This window comes from Bos javanicus, chromosome 10, assembly GCF_032452875.1.
Source record: "Bos javanicus breed banteng chromosome 10, ARS-OSU_banteng_1.0, whole genome shotgun sequence".
Taxonomy (NCBI): Eukaryota; Metazoa; Chordata; class Mammalia; order Artiodactyla; family Bovidae; genus Bos; species Bos javanicus.
In genome coordinates, this window is record NC_083877.1 from 25119015 (window position 1) to 25126772 (window position 7758).

A 7758-nucleotide genomic window follows, 5' to 3' on the forward strand; every position below is an offset into this window, starting at 1 on the left:
GTCAACTCAACTGAAGCAATTTAGCATGCACCCAAAAGTAGAGAATAGTGGCTAAAGCCTCAAGATCTGGGCTCCTGAATCTGAGATTCTCACATCAAACTTCGATGAGCAATAGAATTTCCAGAGAGACATTTATAGAAGATACAGACTTCTGGGTCCCATCCCTGCAAACTATGATTCCGTTACTCTGGAATGCAGGGGACAAAAAAATCTACTCTTTTTAACAAAACTCCAGAGACTTCTGATAAAAAAAAATGAAAATCACACATCTGTCCTAGGACTTTAGTCTCTAAAGTGGGAAGGAAAGATCTGGGTAAAAAGACAAAGATAATTTAACAAACATATGGGAAGAATATATTACAACTTATACGGTATGTTTTTTAAGTGTAAAAACTTGGAATAAGATTGAGTTTTACTAATATTTCATATACTAATTGACACTGGCATCCTCACTTAGTGTATATATCAAATTATAATAAGTAAAATATCGTGAGAGAAGATTAAGGTTTGAAGCTCAGGGCTTTTGGTAGTAGCTATTCACTCATTTGTTCCCTTTCTGCTAATTATACTATCGAATGTTAACTAAAGTACACTTTACAAAATGTGTGTGTAACTCCATGGACTATAGGCCTCCAGGCTCCTCTGTCGATGGAATTTTCCAGATAAGAATACTGGAGCAGGTTATTATTTCCTACTCCAAGGGATCTTCCTGACCCAGGGATTGAATCCACATCTCCTGCAATGGCAGGCAGATTCTTTACAACTGAGCCAATTGTGTCTTTAAAAAATTCCCACAAACAGAGTGAAGTTGGCAGATAATATTTAAAATGCCGAAAGCAAGAAGAAAATAGCAGAGTGGACATGACTCTTCCTCTCTGCTATTTTCTTCTTGCTTTCTGCATTTTCATTTTAAATATTATCGGCCAGCTTCATTCTCTTTGCGGGAATTATTTTTAAGACACAGGTGGTAAAGTGGTAAAGAATCCTCCATTTTACAAGGGAAAGCAAAAATAATCCAGGCATATTTCAAAAGAAACAGATCAAAAGTGTTTCAGTTACCCAAAAGAAAATTTTAAATATGAATTCACAGAACCATTATTGAAACACTCCATAAAAACTTATTTCCCTGTGTGCTTTTAGTATATATGGTGCTGTGCTGTGCTGTGCTTATTTACTCAGTCATGTCCAAATCTTTGCGACCCCATGGACTGTAACCCTCCAGGCACCTCTGTCCATGAGGATTCTCCAGGAAAGAGTATTAGTGTTCCGCTCCAGGGAATCTTACCAGCCCAGGGACTGAACCCAGGTCTCCTGCATTGCAGGGAGATTTTTTGCCATCTGAGCCACCAAAGAAGCCCAAGAATACTGGAGTGGGTAACCTAACCCTTCTTCAGGGAATCTTCCCAACCCAGGAATCAAACCGGGATCTCCTGCATTGCAGGCTCATTACAAGCTAGGCTACAAGGGAAGCCAATTGTATATAGTGTTTGGACTCATATATTTTTTTCTGATACTGCAAATGGAAAAGCTTGGGGGAATGCTGAATTGGGAGTAGGAGGGGAAGCAATTATTGTTTGTCTTTCTTCCACATCCTGCAAATGCTGTGACCTCTCCTTGTTTCTGTTCAGCTCTTCATGGATGCCCTGCTTCTGTGTACCTCAGAGCACAATAGTAAACTCCTACATCTGCCGTCTGCACCTGGAGGATGAGCAGTGATGAAGAGAACCTCTCATATGTCATGTTGTAGCATCCCTGTTGAGAAGGCTTTGGGCCCTTAATTAGGAGTCTTGGTACAAATCCTGGGAAGTGAAGGTACCAGAAGAAGCCATAAACATTGGACATAGAGTGATTACAGGAAATCTCTGCCACACTTCCTCCAAAGAGTCCACAGTAGGAGACTGAAATACTGGCTCCTTGCTCTCTGCAACTACAGGAAACAAACAAAAAAATGTAGTGACTTTGAAATGTAAAACAAATTTTAAAACAAAGGCATACATTTTTCCAAGACCAGATGGTGAAAAGGCTTACTCACCCTTCCAGAGAGAGCTGAGGAGGACACCCAGCCACACTGCTTCCAGAGTGCTCTGCAAAGCCATGGCCAAATTGCAGCTGGTCTCAGGCCAGTTGCCTCAAGTGTGACACTCACAGAAAGCTGATTATAGGCTGCCTCTATTGCATTTTCTTCTGTGTCATGACATCATCAGTCAAAATCTGTGAACCAAGAAGAATCACCACAGTTCTGAGGCTACTTAATAACTTCATCTGTACTTTGTTTTGAGTAGGGAGTCTTAAAAAAGGAGATGGCCTGGAGGAGGAAATGGCAACCCACTCCAGTATTCTTGCCTGGAAAATCCCATGTACAGAGGAGCCTGGCAGGCTACAAGTCCATGGGGTCACAAAGAGTCAGACAGGACTTAGCAACTGAGCACACACACATCCTCTCAGAGGTCACCACAGCTGTGCATGTAAGAAGGCATTAAGCATTTAAGAAGCTTGCTTCCCTCATTAACGGTGCCAGAAAGAGTCTCCAATGATGGGAGGAGACTGATTCCTCATTCGAACTAAAGTGATAGGTTCACACAAAAAAGTACGCTGAACTTATCATATGTAATATAATGCTATGCTAATATATTAAAAATAATGATCATGAAATCTTAGTGCCCATGGTAGATGAGCAATGTATATTTTTAAGGCACAAAAATTACAATGTAAATTACAATATTCATCAAAGTTTGACTCTTTGCATCCAAGGTGATCTCTGGAATAAGTATGGAAGGAAAATCTCACTTACATTTTTCTGTAACCAAAAGAAACTGGGTCTACAAAGACCCAAAATTGCATCTGGAGATGACCTTTTTTGGATAGTGAAAGTCACTTAGTCGTGTCCAACTCTTTGTGACCCCATGAACTATACAATCCATGGAATTCTCCAGGCAAGAATACTGGAGTAGGTAGCCATTCCCTTCTCCAGGGGATCTTCCCAACTGAAGGATCGAACCCAGCTTTCCCACATTGCAGGCTTTTGGATATTACCTATCTTCATTTTATAGCCTGAGACTGTCCCATCTGTTACTAATGAGGGCTTAGTAGTTCTAGCTGAGGGTTTTATACAGATTTTAATGGGATTTTATTTGAAAAAGAAGAGAACAGAAGATCTGTGGCCATTCAAGTTTCGTACAGTAGCATTTATCGGAGAAGGCAATGGCACCCCACTCCAGAACTTTTGCCTAGAAAATCCCATGGAGGAGGAGCCTGGTAGGCTGCAGTCCATGGGGTCGCTAGAGTCCGACACGACTGAGCGACTTCACTTTCACTTTTCACTTTCATGCATTGGAGAAGGAAATGGCAACCCACTCCAGTGTTCTTGCCTGGAGAATCCCAGGGACGGGGAAGCCTGGTGGGCTACCGTCTATGGGGTCGCACAGAGTCGGACACGACTGAAGTGACTTAGCAGCAGTAGCAGCATTTACATGTACACCAGAGACGCCTAATGGGCTCCATGGGAACTGATGGAAGGTCATGTCCCACGCAACCTCTGAGACGGTCTTCATAGCTTCTCACAACCTGAAGAGGTGTTTTTGCCCTTTGCTTTTCTTCAGATTCCTCTTCTTTGTTCAATATCCATAGGGATATGAAAACTATAGAGAGGAAATAATCACCTTCTTAGAAAGCCTTCTGGTTAACAAAAGCTGTTCCTCATTCAGGAGAGTCGTTATTTAAAATACACTTCCATAGATTGGAATGTTTACTTTCCTCATCCTAAAATGGTTGTTTTATTCATTTCCTTTTCTATCTTTTTTTAATAGTCTCCCAGATCAGGAAAAATTTCCAGTTTATTGTGATCCACACAGTCAAAGGCTTTGGCATAGTCAATAAAGCAGAAATAGATGTTTTCCTGGAACTCTCTTGCTTTTTCCATGATCCAGCAGATGTTGGCAATTTGGTCTCTGGCTCCTCTGCCTTTTCTAAAACCAGCTTGAACAACTGGAAGTTCATTGTTCACGTATTGCTGAAGCCTGGCTTGGAGAATTTTGAGCATTACTTTACTAGCATGTGAGATGAGTGCAATTGTGCAGTAGTTTGAGCATTCTTTGGCATTGCCTTTCTTTGGCATTGGAATGAAAACACCTTTTCCAGTCCTGTGGCCACTGCTGAGTTTTCCAAATTTGCTGGCATGTTGAGTGCAGCACTTTCACAGCATCATCTTTCAGGAATTGAAAAAGCTCAACTGGAATGCCATCGCATCCACTAGCTTTGTTCATAGTGATGCTTTCTAAGGCCCACTTGACTTCACATTCCAGCATGTCTGGCTCTAGGTGAGTGATCACACCATCGTGATTAGATGGGTGGTAAAGCTCTATTTGTACAATTTGTGTATTCCTGCCACCTCTTCTTACTATCTTCTGCTTCTCTTAGGTCCATACCATTTCTGTCCTTTATCCAGCCCATCTTTGCATGAAATGTTCCCTTGGTATCTCTACTTTTCTTGAAGAGATCTCTCGTCTTTCCCATTCTATTGTTTTCCTCTATTTCTTTGCATTGATCGCTGAGGAAGGATTTCTTATCTCTCCTTGCTATTCTTTGAAACTCTGCATTCAGATGCTTATATCTTACCTTTTCTCCTTTGCATTTTGCTTCTCTTCTTTTCACAGCTATTTGTAAGGCCTCCTCAGACAGCCATTTTGCTTTTTTCCATTTCTTTTCCATGGAGATGGTCTTGATCCCTGTCTCCTGTACAATGTCCCAAACCTCTGTCCATAGCTCATCAGGCACTCTATCAGATCTAGTCCCTTAAATCGTTTTCTGACTTCCACTGTATAACCATAAGGATTTGATTTAGGTCATACCTGAATGGTCTAGTGGTTTTCCCTCCTTTCTTCAATTTAAGTCTGAATTTGGCAATAAGGAGTTCATGGTCTGAGCCACATTCAGCTCACAGTCTTGTTTTGGCTGACTGTATAGAGCTTCTCCATCGCTGGCTGCAAAAAATATAATCAATCTGATTTTGGTGTTGACCATCTGCTGATGTCCATGAGTAGAGTCTTCTCTTGTGTTGTTGGAAGAGGGTGTTTGCTATGACCAGTGCGTTCTCTTGGCAAAACTCTATTAGCCTTTGTCTTGCTTCATTCTGTACTCAAAGGCCAAATTTACCTATTAATCCAGGTGTTTCCTGACTTCCTACTTTTGCATTCCAACCCTTATAATGAAAAGGACAACTTTTTTGGGTGTTAGATCTAAAAGGTCTTGTAAGTCTTCATAGAACTCTCCAACTTCAGCTTCTTCAGCGTTACTGGTTGGGGCATAGGCTTGGAATACCGTGATATTGAATGGTTTGCCTTGGAAACAAACAAAGATCATTCTGTCATTTTTGAGATTGCATCCAAGTACTGCATTTCGGACCCTTTTGTTGACCATGATGGCTACTCCATTTCTTCTAAGGGTTTCCTGCCCACAGTAGTAGATATAATGGTCATCTGAGTTAAATTCACCCATTCCAGTCCATCTTAGTGTGCTGAGTCCTAAAATGTCGACGTTCACGCTTGCCATCTGCCGTTTGACCACTTCCAATTTGCCTTGATTCATGGACCTGACATTCCAGGTTCCTATGCAATATTGCTCTTTACAGCATCGAACCTTGTTTCTATCATCAGTCACATCCACAGTTGGGTATTGTTTTTGCTTTGGTTCCATCCCTTCATTCTTTCTGGAGTTATTTCTCCACTGGTCTCCAGTAGCATATTGGGCACCTACCAACCCGGGGAGTACATCTTTCAGTGTCCTATCTCTCTGCCTTTTCATACTGTTCATGGGGTTCTCAAGGCAAGAAGACTGAAGTGGTTTGCCATTCCCTTCTCCAGTGGACCACATTCTGTCAGACGTCTCCACCACGACCCCTCCGTCTTGGGTGGCCCCACACGGTATGGCTTAGTTCATTGAGTTAGACAAGGCTGTGGTCCATGTGATCAGATTGGCTAGTTTTCTCTGATTATGGTTTCAGTGTGTCACCCTCTGATGCCGTCTCGCAACACCTACCATCTTACTTGGGTTTCTCTTACCTTGGACGTGGGGTATCTCTTCACGGCTATTCCAGCAAAGCAGCCTCTTGAGGTTGTCTATTAAGGAACCTGTATGTGGGTCAGGAAGCAACAGTTAGAACTGGACATGGAGCAACGGACTGATCCCAAATACGAAAAGGAGTACGTCAAGGCTGTATATGGTCACCCTGCTTATTTAACTTCTATGCAGAGTACATCATGAGAAACGCTGGGCTGGAGGAAGCACAAGCTGGAATCAAGATTGCCAGGAGGAATATCAATAACCTCAGCTATGCAGATGACACCACCCTTATGGCAGAAAGTGAAGAGGAACTAAAAACACTCTTGATGAAAGTGAAGGAGGAGAGTAAAAAAGTTGGCTTAACGCTCAACATTCAGAAAACTAAAATCATGGAATCTGGTCCCATTACTTCATGGGAAATAGATGGGGAAACAGTGTCAGACTTTATTTTTTGGGCTCCAGAATCACTGCAGATGGTGATTGCAGCCATGAAATTAAATGACGCTTACTCCTTGGAAGGAAAGTTATGACCAACCTAGATAGGATATTAGAAAGCAGAGATATTACTTTCCCAACAAAGCAAGTCAAAGCAATGGTTTTTCCAGTAGTCATGTATGGATGTGATATTGGACGGTGAAGAAAGCTGAGTGCCGAAAATTGGTGCTTTTGAACTGTGGTGTTGGAGAAGACTCTTGCAAGTCCCTTGGACTGCAAGAAGATCCAAACAGTCCATCTTAAAGGAGATCAGTCCTGGGTGTTCATTGGAGGGACTGATGTTGAAGCTGAAATTCCAATATTTTGGCCACCTGATGGGAAGAGTTGACTCATTGGAAAAGACCCCACTGCTGGGAAGGATTGGGGGCAGGAGGAGAAGGGGACGACAGACGATGAGATGGCTGGATGGCATCACTGACTCAATGGACATGGGTTTGGGTAGACTCCGGGAGTTGGTGATGCACAGGGATGCCTGGCGTGCTGCGATTCATGGGGTCGCAAAGAGGCAGACATGACTGAGCGACTGAACTGAACTGAGATCAGTAAAAATTAGTTCCTTCCCCAATATTTTTTTCTTTTTTTACTGAGAGGATCTTTAATAATGATAAGATGATCACTTAGGACTTCTTGTTGATATATAGGTATTCCCAGGAGGTGCTAGTGGTAAAGAACCCACCTGTCAATGTAGGAAACATAAAAGATGGGTTCGATCCTTGAGTTGGGAAGATCCCCTGGAGGAGGGCATGGCAACCGACTCCTGTATTCTTGCCTGGAAAATCCCATGGACAGAGGAGCCTGGCAGGCTATGATCCATAGGATTGCTAAGAGACAGACATGATTGAGTGACAAACACTGAAATGACCACAAAAAGCTTCCAAATAAATTACAGATTTTCAGTATGGCTGTAAAATTAAAATAGAGGAATCAAAGACAAGTGCACACAGATTCATTTAGTCGAAAATCTAATATAGCTACTATAATTAATTAGAACTCTGAATTTTCTGAGAACTGGAACATAAAAGGTAACACAAAGAAAATACAGTTATACAAATAACTAATTAAGGGTTCAGGCAGCTTCTTCTTTGAAGCCAAGTGGTCTACAGCTATACATAACTTAAAACTCTTCAGATTACTGGGTATGTACTTCTGGCTCACAGCTTCTAACTACTGCAAAATGTTTAACCATGGGCTTCCTGCACATTTACC